The 12,967-nt window shown below is 31.6% G+C and overlaps 1 pseudogene; it reads left to right on the top strand.

The window, feature by feature from the left end:
• Nucleotides 7,061-8,730, top strand: LOC18598876 (annotated as a pseudogene).

Genomic DNA, 12,967 nt, shown 5'->3' with positions numbered 1-12,967 from the left:
TTATGGATCTATATTGCTAATCCAAAAGGCATGCCTAATAGATGGTGGAAGGCCCATGTTTATATACCCAAAACTTGCCTTATCTCTTCAGGATGTGAGATTCATGACATTCTACCCCACTTAATTGTGCGACACCCCCGTTACACTGGCTCTTTACTCATAGAGGAGAAGAACTCTTACACTAATCCAAGTCGACCTCGACCCTTGTATCTTTCATGGGGACCCCATACTAATGAAGATTCGAGTCTGCTAAGATACCAAATGTCACGGCCCAGTACTTAGTCCAATCTCATGCGACCTTAAACTTTGAAAATAGAGTTTAAGTAAGCTTATAAATCACCAACCCACATTCTTAACTCAAAAAACGTGCTTGATAGGTAGTGAAATGCTCATGTTTATATACCTAAGACTCACCCCATCACTTATTGGTGTGGGATTCGTGACCTACATAGCAATGTGTAGCATATAAAAAATCTATAAAACTCAAGCTTTCTTCACTCTAGCAAGTCCACATATTCTAGATTCATTGGAGATTAAATAGGACGAAACAAAAATCTACCAAGTACAACCTCTTCTTAGATTTCTGAACAGATGAAGGGAAAAAAACCCTAAACACAAATTTGTAAACAAAAATCTATTTTTCTTCTTAATAGCATGAGTCCCACAAGATTATCACGTTGAAATTTCATAACGGTGTCTTCACAGTGTATGTGTCTAGAGTGTTTGAAAAGCCTCTTTCTTTAATCAAATAAAAGTGATAAATAAACAATCACAGTATATAGAAAATGGTAAACTAAGAAGGAGATCGAAATAAATATTATCTTTAAGAATCAAATTAAGAATTTAAAGTTTTGAAATTATAACAAGAGAAGAAGAATATGAGAAAGAAGAAGAGATTGGGTGAGATGGAGTTGGAGATAGAAAGAAATTATTATTATTTTTGAAAAAATAATAATATTTATTTTTAAATCTCTTAAAATTTTAAATTTATTTTTTGATGAAGTGGCACCATTTGATGCCTTGACAGTGTATAAGAGCTCTACATTGCCAATGCATCAAATGTAAATAAATACAAAAAAAAGATTTTGTTGTTCTTTGTTTATTTATTCAAACTATAAAAGGATACAGCTCATTCTATCATTTTTGTGCCTAAGGACAAAGTGTTAATTAATGTTTTATATTGGAATATAGGTTGGAATACAACTCTTTGAAAAGAGAAAGCATACACCAACTATTATGTCAAAAAAAATTATTAATAAACAACCAAAAAGTGACAAGCTCATGCTAACCACTAAGCTAGCAAAATGCAATTGACAAGAGACTGCAAATAATCAAATACAACGCTAAATTTTATCACAAATTTATATTAAGATAAATACATTAACAATTTTGTTATATTAAGATAAATACACTAATAATTCTGTTACCAAATGTCTTTACAACACTTTTTAAAATTATTTTAAAATATTGAAATGCATCACATTAATTATGAAATATTGTGATCATAATACAATCATATTACTATAATAAATGATAATTTAATTAATCTTGAAGATAATCATTACAGAAATCATAATTCAAGCAGTTTGCAAAAGGGAAAGGAAATAACTGTTGGCAGCTTGCAAGTTGCAATTATTTTGTTTCTTCCTAGAGGAAAATCCTCCTCTGGGAGTCCAAGTCCAAGCTTCTAAAGGGATAATTCTGGCATCATTCTCCCCCAATAAATTTTTGGATTTTTTTTTTTAGTATCAGAGCGTTACTCTTAGATTCCTCGTTTGATGGGAGAAGAAATTTTGACATGTACGGTTGAATTCTCTTGGATATAAAATTTGAGACAAAATGTAGTAAATAGAAAATTACGAGTCATACAGGAAGCATCAAAGTGTTTTCTCCAAATCCATTGATATGAAAGACTTTGACTACGTCGAATTAATGACCATCATGGAAGGTTTACTCATATTTTCATCCTCCTCTTAGATCTTTTCTCGCTCTCATTATTGAAAGCAACTCGCAGAACGTAATTTCATGGACAAACAATCACTCCTCTATCTCTTGACCAATGAAACACATCACTGACCGCATTGAGGCCTACAAATGCAACTCGAAAGGTTTGTCCTTTAGACAGTTCTCAAAGAGACGAATTCCCTAACAAACCATTTTTAAATGGAATTGATGATATCTTTTACCTCAATTAAAAAATTATTATGACAAATTAAAAGAAACTTGTACCTAATTAAGAGGTTATTAATGGCGAAGGTCAAAAACAAACTAATGAAAAACTTTTGACTTTGGAAGGTAGAAGAATTTTTTAAATCTCTAAATTTAGGCTAAATGTTTAAATTGAAAATGGACGTTTGGATACTTTTTCAATTAAATACTAAACATTTAAATTGAAAAAATCAAGGGCCTAAAGTTTTCGATTTTTTACAATTAAGGATTAAGTTGACAGATGGATGGAACGTGTGTATCACATATAACAGAAATTACGTAAACTGATGATATGGTAGTTTTAAAAAATGTAATGTTACACACTATATTTTAAAATTTAACTGTTACACGTCATGTTGAAAATAATTGTTGTAAACTTTTTTTTTTTTGAAAAGTAGGGTTTGGAAATTCATGGACAGAAAAACAAAATATTCCTTAAGTTTCAATATATTTTTCTTGAAGCTTCCAAGTACAAATAGGCGAGCTTCCCAAATAAAATCTTGAGCTTTCCTAGCATGTAATCACAACACAGCTTCTTTGAACTAGTTTGCTTCACTTTCAATGAATAGCTTTTAAACCACAATTTATGCCTAACATTCAAGCATCAAATCCTTTAAACAGTTCAGACATTCTAAATTTCCAACTTTCAAATATTTTCCTGCTTTCATTAAGCTTAAAGCAACCACATTACTACCCTAACAGCTCCAAAATTTCAATTTAAAGTTCCAAATACCAAGATTAAGATCAATACCCAAGCAAAAGTAAACTTATACTAAAGTTCACATTGTAAAAATTGAAAAATAGGCATCCGAAATAAGGGCTTTGATGGAAAAGAGACAAGCGGAATGACTTTGAAGGCAAAACTTGGTGGTTACAAGAATAGGCAGAGGCATTTTTGGCACCATACATTACATGGACCGGCCTTTCAGAGCATGGGCATGAGCATGCAGCAACCAGTTTCAAAATCTGCAGAAAGTCGGCCGCAAGGAAAAACATCCTTTGTTCCAATTGCATTTTAATAGTTTCTCCAGTTTATTACACGCCACCCTTGGTTCATGCAAGGGGCGGACTCCCCTAGAACACAATTTTTTTTTCTTCCTTTCAAGCCACCCTTGTTTCTCCTTTTATTATACGTCATGTTAAAAATATAATTATTATAAGTCATGTTAAAAATTTAGTTGTTACCCGTAATATTGAAAAATATAGTTGTCACATGCAACGATGGACTTAGAAATTTTTCTGGGTGGTATCATAATAGTTAGAAATATTTTTTCTTGAGTTAAGATCTATTTGGAGAATATTTAAATCAAATTCAACATGACTTTAATTAGAAGAATACTTTTGAGTATCATCATTAGTAGAATTTTTTTTGTTGTCAATTTGAGTCTTGTGAGACAAGTTATTTTCTTTTAAAATATCTTTCCATGTCTTATTTGTTTAAAATTATAAAATTTGTCAAAAATTACTATTCATTAGTATAAATTAAAATATTAAAATTTAATAAAATATAATGTTACATAGCAAATTATCAAGTTTAGTAACTAACAATATGACAATTTTCTATTCATGGATCAAAATTAAATATAAGCATCCACAAACCACCTAAAGTTAAATACAAAAATCAAATAATATATCTACAAAATAAATCAGAAAAAAGGCTGACAATTTCATGATATTATTTGACATGCAATACTATTTTCTATTAGCTAGATTATAACTCTGAACCCAAATTATCAAACTAATCAAAAAAATATTTGGATATGAAATATTTAAAAACTTAATTTGGGTTGAAAATTACTTATAATTGAAGCGTAAATGAGTTGTTTTGAGAGAGTGAAAAACACAATCAATGACCGAGAAAGGGAAGGACTTGAATTTTTAGACAAGGTGAGTAGTTTAGGTTTTGATTTTTTTTAATAAAATCTTAAATTATAGAAGAAATTTTTTTTCTTTTCTTATAGTATTTAAATAGTAATTTATAAATTACTTTTTGATAAATCACTTTTACTTGGAGTCTTTGACCTCACTCTCTATAAAATTGTAAAAAAAATAATGAGTTTAATTAGTATATTAATTATCCTAAATTTTAGATAAATAATATAAAAACTAAAACATTTTAAGAAGTGAGTGATGTCGTGTGACACCACTCCTTCTAATGTGGGTCTGCCCATGGTTACACGTCATGTTGAAGATTTAATTGTTACACGTTATATTAAAAAATTTTATTATTACATGCTATGATGAAAAAGTTGTTACACGCCATGATATAATTTAAACCATTTTAACATGACAAAAAAGACTTTCTAACAGAAAAGACTTGACAGTCCACGCCATGCATGTGTCCTACACGCGCTAAATACTCTCACCTTAGTCCTTAATTGTAAAGAACCGAAAATGTTTAGACCTTAATTTTTACAATTGAAACATTTAGTCTTTAATTGAAAAAATATCCAAATCTTTAACCCCAATTTGAACATTTAACCCTAAATTTATAACATTGGTTATCTTGAAACTAAAGACAAATATATACACATTCTCAAAATTTTAACTGTATATATATATATATATATATATTAAAGTAATTTGAATCAACTTCGAGCCAAAACTAATATGCACAAAATATTTTACTATTAAAATAATAAAAAATATTTTTATATTAGTATAATTTAAAAGTTCAAACTAAATACAAATATATTAATAATAATTTTGAACCACACAACACTAAAAGCATGTTTAGCCTAGCTTATTTTAGCTCAAAAGCTATTATGAAACTTTTATAAAAAATAATAATTTTTAAAATTAAGTTAAAACTGTTTGGTAAACTGTTTAACAAAATAAATTATATAAACTTTAATTTCGATTAAAATTACCATAAAGGGTATTCATGCCATCTTCAATCACTTAATAAACTACAATGGAACACTTTAAGTTTATATATGATTTCAAATGTTAAAATTAAAGAAATCAATAAAGAAACGGAATAACTCTCAAACTTGTATAGTAGTAATAGTAATAGATTTTTGTTTATCTAGCAAACAATCAGACTATGAGACTTTAATTTCAAAAAAAAGAAGAGAAAAGAGAAAATAGTGTATTTGACATTAAAATCCTTTTTGATGAAAAAGAAAGAAAACTTTTAAATAGTATATGAACGCAATTTTAAATTTAAATTTTTTTTCTCTTAATCTTTGTAAGAACAAAAAAATTTTAAATCTTGGTATTCTATTGTTGAGTCTTCAGTTTTTTTTTTTTCATAGTTTTTTGTAGAGAAAGGTAGAAGAGAGGGAGATCACAATTTGCATTAGAAAATGGTGATTTGCAAAGGCAAGAAGAGGAGAGAGAGATTGGTTGAGAGAGGAGTATTTCTTGAAAAATTAATGTGTGTTTAAAAGAAGAGAAGAAAAAGCTCCTCCTTGGAGCTTTTCTTTAAGCTGTTTTTTTAAATTTTTTTATTTTTTAAGAATTTTTTGAAAAATTATGTTTGGTTTGATTTTTGCTTTTATGAGATAAATAAACTAAAAAAAATAAATCCAAATAGACACTAAGAAAATCTAAATCTAGAATTGGGACTAAGCGTGTAGGCTTAGGGGATATACTACTCTTTGGATAGGTCTAATCTTGTTTGTACAGTTTAACTGCTTATCATGCCATAATCACCCCCCTCCCCCCAACCCCTAGGCCCTTCTTAATAATTAATTTTAATACATTTATTAATTATAGTTTAAATAGTAACCAGAATGGTGCCCCGCTACGTCGGGCTACCTTTTCTTTTTCCAATATTTATAAAAAATTAATGTTAAATAAAAAAATTTTATAAATAATGATAATAATAATAAGGAACAATTTTTAATTAAAAAATTATAAATAATAAGAGTAATAATAAATCTAAAATAATTATTTTAAAGTACTTATTTTTTTAAAGAATCTGTTTAGTGTTTCAACGTTATTAATAAATTTTTACATTGTATAGTATGCATTGTGTTTTTTTAACTTTTAAAATAAAAATCAATTCATTAAAAATGATATATTTGATTTTTTATTTTTATATTTTTTTATTATTGTAAAATAATTAATTCTTTTTCTGTCTCTATCAGATACCTTCCCCGTTTTTGTCTCTCAAAATTAACTTTTCCCAATTTCCCCTCCCTCTCTCCCTTTCATGCCCTTTCACTAATTATTTTTCTCTCTCATTTGACAATCTTCTTTCTCGCTTTAACCTTAAATCTCTTCTTTTTCCTAAAACTCATAAAGTTTTTCAAAATTGACAGAGCACATTTTCTTCCTTTTTGGGTTTGTATTTTTTTTGTTTTTTTTTCAATTACTTTTGTATTTTATTTTTTTAGTTTTTTTTATTGATTTTTGTTTTTAGTGATTTGTAATTTCTATTTGGATTTACTAATGCTGGTTGAATGTTTTGTTGACGGTGGTTGTTGTTTTGACTTCTAGTCTAGATCTAAACTATAATAATTCTAATATTAAGGGTATTAAAGTTATTTCCCATATTTTAACATAAGTTTTCTGGTATTTTGCTATCTAGGTTTTTTTATATAAAGCATAATTGGGACTTCAGAAAAATGAGATACCTGGCGGAATGGATACGGACTAGTCATGGCTTGTCGCACAGGGTAGTTCAAGCCTTCCCTATGCTGTGCAAAAACCTTCCTGCCTAACCATCTCTCTTCCTAGTGCCACTGCCACCACATTAATCTAATTAATAATAAAATACTAACCCTTTTTCTCTCATCATAATTGGATACGGATACACCCAAAATAGATAACCTATTTTCTACAACTTATAGACTTACTATATAAATCCAGCATTTTTCCTTTTTTCCATCACATTCCTGCTTTGAGTATCCATAGTTCTTCTATACCACCAGGTTGACAGCAATGGCTTTACCTGAGAATTTTGGAAGGAGGAAACCAGCGCAAAGCCTGGCAACAATTCTTTCCATTGGCAAAGCAACTGCGGCTTATTGTATCTCTCAAGCTGACTTTCCTGATTATTATTTTAGAGTCACTAAAAGCGAGCATATGACACAATTGAAAGAAAAATTCAAACGTATATGTAAGTATGTAGTTGATGATGAGTTTTTTTGAAGAATAAGTTGACAAAGTTTAATCATATATATATATATATGTATAAACATTATTATAGTCATCAAAATTCATGATACGGTTAATCATTCAATTTTCACTCGTATTAAAAAAATTATAAAAAAAATGTATTTTTCAATTTTTCATTATAAATTATGACTACAGCTTTTAAGTATAAAGCTATGTAAGGATTATTACGCATATCTGATTTCTACTTAGATAGCAAAATTCATTAGTCACTACATTTTGATTTTTCCTTCTTTTTTTTTTGGCATATGTTGTTATATTATGATGGTTACTTATAAATCAAACAGGTGAGAAATCAATGATAAGCAAACGCCACTTTGTCCTCACTGAAGAAATTATTAATAAGAATCCCAACATCAGCACCACAGCAGCCCATCTCTTGACATACGTCAACAAATTCTTGCCGCTGAAGTACCTAAACTTGCCATGGAAGCAGCATCAAAAGCGATCCAGGAGTGGGGACAACCAAAATCTCAGATCACACACCTCATATTTTCTGCAGTTTCGGGTGTGGACATGCCTGGAGCAGATTATCGTCTTACAAAGCTGCTTGGCCTACCATCATCAGTCAAGAGAGTGATGATGTACTTCCAAGGCTGCTATGCTGGCGGCGCCATCCTCCGAATGGCCAAGGACATCGCTGAAAACAATGCCGGTGCACGAGTTCTTGTCGTCAGCTCTGAAATTTTGCTTGGTATTTTTCGTGCACCCAATGAACATGACACACCTTCGCTCATTGGCAATGCCATTTTGGGTGATGGTGCAGCGGCTATGATTATTGGTGCTGACCCTAATGCCTTAAAGGAAAGGCCACTCTTTCAAATTGTTTCCGCATCAGAGAATATTATTCCTGACTCGCATGGTGCAATTGAAGGACACATACATGAAGCAGGCCTCAGTATTAACCTGTCAAGGGATGTTCCAAAATTGATTGCTGATAACATTGACAAGTGCTTGGCGGAAGCATTAAGCCCAATAAGCAATAATGATTGGAACTCATTCTTTTGGATAGTTCATCCAGGGGGGAATGCAATCCTCGACCAGATTGAAATCAAACTTGGGCTGAAAAGGGAAAAACTTTTAACAACTCGACATGTGCTTAGAGAATTTGGACACATGAGTTCTGCAACCGTGTTCTTTATTCTGGATGAGATGAGAAGGAGGTCCATGGAGGTAGGAAAGGCCACGGGAGAAGGTCTAGAGTGGGGCTTTTTGTTGGGATTAGGGGCTGGTATCACCGTTGACACAGTTGTGCTCCGGAGCTTCCCTACAAATACAACTCATTAAAGGGAAGGAATAAGGTGTGCTGTGGTATGGTGGAAAGTACTAAGCCTTTCTATTAGGTGTTCCATGGTAACTAGTAACCTTCACTTGATCACTGTAATAAAAAAGTTTGAAATGTTTCAAGCTCACCATTTGTGGTTTTAAAAATAACATGTATTTGCATCATATATGAATTATGAACCTCATACTTTACATTCTAAATATTCTTTCCAATCTCCTGCCATCGTTTTTTCCAATGATACAACTGACAGAAAGCCATCTGATAAATTTTGAAAAATCTTATTAGTTCACATTGATGGATGAATCGGAAATAGCACATTAATAATTCTAATTGTTCTATATATAACAAAGTAAAAGCATGGATTATGCTCTTATAAATTAGTATAATTATAATTTTAATCATTTCAAAAAAAATATTATTTTCATTTATAACCAAATGCACTATCTACTTTTTTCTTTCGAAAATAAATAATAAATAACAAAAGCAGCAATAAAATGATTTTGGGTTGTGTAGACACCAATTTTTTTAAAAAAATAATAAAAGATTTGAAAATCAAAAAAATAAAAAAGAAGAGAGAAAGGAAAAGAAAGAAGAAAGAAGAAGAGGATGAGCTGGGCATGGCGACAAAAAAACATGCCCAGCAAACAAATAAGGTGCAGATGCACCATACCAAGCGTGAGAATTGCGTTCGGCAAGCCACATCCGCCATCCCAACTATATCCCCAGCACTTGAGGGTAGCTATAAAGCCTCTTCCCAAATCAAAAGGCGATTGAATTTCACAATAAAAAACCCTAGAGAGAGACCAATTTTCACAAAAAAACCAAAATCAACCAAAAATCCTAACTTTCCAACCCTATTAGCCTTAGACGAAAATAAAAAAATGTCATAGAACAGAAAGTAAAAAATATGCAAAGAAGAAGTAAAGTAGGAAGCAATGAGGGTGAGGGAGAAAGGTGATGTTTTGGGCTGAGTGTTAAGATTTGAAGTGAGGGTGAAAATCGAGAGAGAAGGGAGGTGATGGTCGAAGAGTGGCAATGGTACAAATGGTGGCATGGTGGTGATGGTTGGTAGCAAGATTTTTAGGCTTGGAAGAGGAAGAGAGAGGGCAGCTGCTAAAGAGAGAAAGTGGAGGAAGAAAAGGGAAGAGAGAAAGCGAAAAGGGGTTTTTATAGGTAAGATTGTGATATCCCAAATTTTAATATACGCGTAAAGTAGCATAATAGAACTGACGTAGACCAAGGGTAGTTCCATCTTTTTCTTTGTGAGTCTTAGCAAATATTTTATATTTGGGATTCAATAAATTATTCTTATGTAAATATAAAAAAAAAAGATTTTCACCTTAAGGGTAAAATAGTAATTTTAGATCTTGAGTATAAATTTTTAAGTTTTCATAAACTCGAATACCTCTAATCTATTGTGGACCTTTTCTCAATGTCAAAAGAGTAAAAAATTGCACAAAAAAGAAAAAGAAGACAAAGTCAACTTGTTAATAGCATTTTCGTAAATATTTAAAATTTTTGTCAACCCTATATATAAATACCCTAACTTTCCATCATTTTCTTCTTCTTCCTCTCATTTCTTCTTCCCGTTGAAAACCCTTCATTCTACCAAGGAGGCCATTCTTGAAATCTTCGTAACTTTCTCATATTAACTCTAAATTTCATGTTTTTGTCATTTTTTCATAGGATTTTTCATACTCTTTCACTTTTTCAGCTCAAAACCCCCCAAAAGTCTTCCCTCCGCACTTTCTCTAGCTAGCTGAATGTTTTTGGAGAGAGAAACTCCTTAAACTAGCTTAAAAAAACTCTTGAAAGACTTTTTCTTCATTTTAGTCCTCACAATACCTTCAAAAGCTATCCTCACCAAAGAAAATTGACTACAAGTCCACCGAGGTGAGTAATGGGTTAGGGTTAATTTTTCAATTTGTTAATGATAGTTAATAATTAGATTTGTGGGTTGTTTTATTGCTAATGGATTATATTGTAGTGAAAAGGTGAGCATTTATTACTAGTGTAACTAAGTAGTGAAAGTAGATGACTAGCTAATGACTAGAATGTTGGCTTTGTTAATTTACAAGTAAATTGATATTTGGAATGGGAATTAGGGGCTGTTTTGATGGGTTGAGATTGTTGAGGGAGAAATGATTAATAATTATGATAATTCATGGTTTAACTAGTGGTGTGGATGACTAAATTAATAAAGTGCATTGTGTTGGTGTAAAATGTCACTAAGGGAATTAATTAAGTTTGGAGTTATGAATTATAAGGATAATATAGTGTTAGAAAATGGAAGTAATAAATGAAGTGTTATGAAAATGGTGGATTTAGTTTTAGGTTGACTAGTCAAATGGTAATTGAAAACTAGTTAGGAAGAACTAGTAAAGTTTAATTATGGAAATAGCATTTGGATTTATATTCATGTGAATTAGGTTGGTGGTGATGCTAATTGTGTGTAATAGGTTCCAACGAAACCCCACATTTTCACTTGGAGCACTGGTTGAGGTTTGGAGTTGATAAAAAAATGGGTGAGTGAACTTGCATTTAAAATGTTTTGGACAAATGCATATGTGCTTGAATGAAATACTTGAATATTCTTATTTGACTCTTTTAAAATATGCATGGGAACAAGCTTTTGTTGAGTGATATCCCTATGTTGTGAAACGTATAATGTGATGAATCACGTGTTTGAAATATTATATTAAATTACCAATTGAATTGTGGCGTGTGATGCATTGAAAATCTTGGGATGTTTTAAACTAGTGGTATGACAATTAATATTATTTTCCTTAGATGTTGGATTGTGCAACTATGTATATGACCAAAAATAATGAATTATGTGGAAGTTATTAATATGCAAAGATTCTTGTTACGTGTTGTTATCTACGCTATGCCTTGAGAGGTATTATTGAATGATAGTTATAACCGTGCGTATACGGTGTGAGAGTGCACATGATGGTAATGGTGGTGTATGGTATGGGAGCTCATGATGATAATAACTATGTGCGGTGTGGGAGTGCACATGACGATGATAACTATGTGCGGTGTGGGAGTGCACATAACGATAATAGCTATGTGCGTTGTGAGACTGCACATGCTTGAGTTTAGGCCAGTGGTTGCATGCATCAGATCCTGTTGACTATTTTTGGAAGTGTGTTTCATGTATTTGATGTATGTTTGAAAATATCTATATATACATAATATATACATATACATGAATTCTTATACACATGTGTACATATCCTGTAGAGTAGAGATGTTTGGGAAATGGAAATGTAATTGTATTGAATGTTGAAGGTTGGAACTTCTAAATGTTTTCAAAATGAGTTAAAAGACAACATAGCATCAGGTTTGGTTTATGAAATATAAATTGCATTTTTTCTAACATAAGTGCATCACGTTTCATAAAACCTTTCATATCGTTTACTTGTTCCTTTCCTTTGTTCACTCACTAGGTTTACACTCACTCTTTTCAACTTCCTGTTTTGGTTTTTAGATTCAAAGGTAGTTGGATCCTAAGTTGAGGTGCTCCCTCATACTTATCATTGGTAGGTTTACCATGATACTCAGTTATAGTACCCACGCCCAAAGTCACTCCGCTGGTAGTTATAGGTCTTTTGCATGTGTATATGGTTGTTAAATGTAAATTGTGAGATTTGTTGTAATCATTGTATGTTTAGTTTGATTAATGTTGTCATCATAGGTTGGCAAGTAATAACACTATTTTGATAATGGTATATGTTTGGTGGTCAGGATTTTTTTTCAAAGTAATTATTATTGAAAAATTACAAATTATGGATCTTAAAGAAAGATGGGTGATAGTTGGGTTAATGAACAAGTTTTAATAGAAAGGTTTACTTGGGCCTAATGGGCTATGCCTATTAAGCCCGTGTGCCAATCATGACCAGTGATTGGGCTGTGACAAAGTTGGTATCAGAGCCCTAGATTTAGGTGAGTCCTATGGATTCTTGTTTCTGTCAGTGAAATTGTTGAAATCCATGTATAGTCTTATTCTTGGATTGTGGGTACGCAACACAAGCCAAGAACGGGAGGCTACATAGGCCCCTAATTCATCAAAAAACCTATCTATTCCTATAATGTATAAATGACTAAGTAATTGATGCTTGGTTGTGTACAAGTTTGGAGGTGCGCTTGTTACACATGCCATGTCTAGAAGAAGTAGTAGTCAAGATACCCCTTATAGTACTAGCGAGGGATCACTAAATTCCACTACTAAGAGCCATTGGCGCCTTAAGCAAAGAAGTCGAGAAAGTGGCCAGCCCCGAATTCCCATTGGATGGATTCCACCAAGAGCGCAAATAATACTTCGTAGTTGGGAAAGCCTTGAAAGGG

This window comes from Theobroma cacao, chromosome 5 (assembly GCF_000208745.1).
Source record: "Theobroma cacao cultivar B97-61/B2 chromosome 5, Criollo_cocoa_genome_V2, whole genome shotgun sequence".
In the NCBI taxonomy this organism is placed as follows: domain Eukaryota; kingdom Viridiplantae; phylum Streptophyta; class Magnoliopsida; order Malvales; family Malvaceae; genus Theobroma; species Theobroma cacao.
The sequence above is the reverse complement of the archived record's forward strand: the minus strand, read 5'-3'. Positions and strand labels throughout refer to the sequence as shown.